This window comes from Danio aesculapii, chromosome 8 (assembly GCF_903798145.1).
Source record: "Danio aesculapii chromosome 8, fDanAes4.1, whole genome shotgun sequence".
Lineage (NCBI taxonomy): Eukaryota > Metazoa > Chordata > Actinopteri > Cypriniformes > Danionidae > Danio > Danio aesculapii.
Window position 1 is genome coordinate 33731546 of NC_079442.1, and position 1899 is coordinate 33733444.

Here is a 1899-nt window from a genome sequence, read left to right on the forward strand (position 1 = left end):
TAAACCGCAGAGAGTCAACAAATATTGCACATATGTGGTCAAGGGGAAGAAATAGGCAGATAGAAACGCATTGTCTGCTCTTTGTGGTTGGTTTTAGCACATGTGCAACGAATCACGCCCCACCGTCCATGACAATGGCATGACTGTGCACAAGATTTAATAGTGTGGATGAAGAATGTTTATATTTCTCTTAGGAAAACAGGATAAAAAAAACAGTTCAATTATTTTTCAATGAAAATATGTTAATGCGTAATAAATTTAGTGTACAGTGGTAAGAAAGGAGGAATTTGTAAATAATCTGCTTATCAGACTTATATTTAACATATACATTAAAATGTAATTATATATTAATTAATCATTTATATGAATTGATAAATTAAATGTATTTCTGTTATGTTTAATGAAGCAGGGAAATTTTCACCGCATTACCTAGAATATTTTTTCATCTGGGGAAAGTTTAATTTGTTTTAGTTAGAATGGAATCTAAAAAGTTAGAAGCAGTTTTTTAAAACAATTTTTAAGGTCAATATTATTACCCCCTTGAGAATTTTTTTTTACAATTACCCACAGAGCAAACCATTGTTGTCCAAAGGCTTGTCTAATTAACCTAACTTTTAACCTAATGAACCTATTTTAACCTTTATTTGCACTTTAAGCTGATTAAGTATCTTGCAAAATAACTGATACAATATTATGTACTGCTATCATGACAAAGACAAAAGAAATTAGATATTAAAACTATTACTTTTAAGAAATGCATCCAAACAAATGTCTGTTAAACATTGCTTAACGTTTTTAAACTAATTAAACAGGGAAATTTCAAATGAGGGCTAAATTTTACTGCATAAATTATATGATATATGATAATGATACACTGGTATCCTTCAAACGACAACTAAAAACCCATCTCTTCAGAGAACACCTGAACCCCAGTCAATAATACCCAAACCACCAGAAGCTGTCTCACAAAAAAACCCCTCCTACTCTAGCACTAAATTCTCTGAGCACAAACAAGGTACTATGAATAACTAGCCATTTTTTTGTGTATTGCCTCTTCTTGTTGAATCGCTGAATACCTCCTCCATTGTAAGTCACTTTAAACAATAGCACCTGATAAATGAATAAATGTAATGAACTATCCATTTTCTAATTTTGTTGCTTAAAAAAATATCTATCCATATTATCAATTTATATACATATCTCTCATGTAGCCAGTCTTTACACTGATGGCTGAAGCCAGGGGTCTGTTAAAGGTGATTGGCTAAGACATATAAAAAAATTAAATATAAAAATAAAAAGAACTTTGTACATGGGTCAAAAACACCCTATTTTGGTGTCTGCGTCCTATAAAATTCACAAAGTGAATTAACATGCAAAGACAATATACTATATGCAAGCACAGATAAGCCCAAAGTTGGCCCGTGGTAACCTTTGATTTGGCCCACCATCCCATCTGAGAATGATGGGGATGATTTAGAGATTGTCATTTCAAATCTAATGTCACTTTTTGTTTGTCTGTTTTATTGTTAAAAGCTAACTGAGATTAAATGTTTCAGTTAAATGGTGTAAATTATGCTGAGACTTCAAATCAAGGCAAAGGCAGATTCTGCTTGACTAGTGTATTCAGCATTCTCTTCCACTAATCACTGTTATGTTTTTATTGCAATAAGTTATCATTTTAAAAGTTATTTGGCATTAGTTAATATGATTTAAAGTAATCTTTTTAATGTATTTTGAAATATTATGAAATAAATTAGGAAATTACCCATGGCAACTTTAATGTAATATAGTTTGGTATATTTACCTTCGACTCATGGCTCATAATGATATTTGGTTTTTTCGACCCTTTATATAAAAAAGTTTGGGCACCACCGAGCAAGCAGCTTTTACTTTAATGTT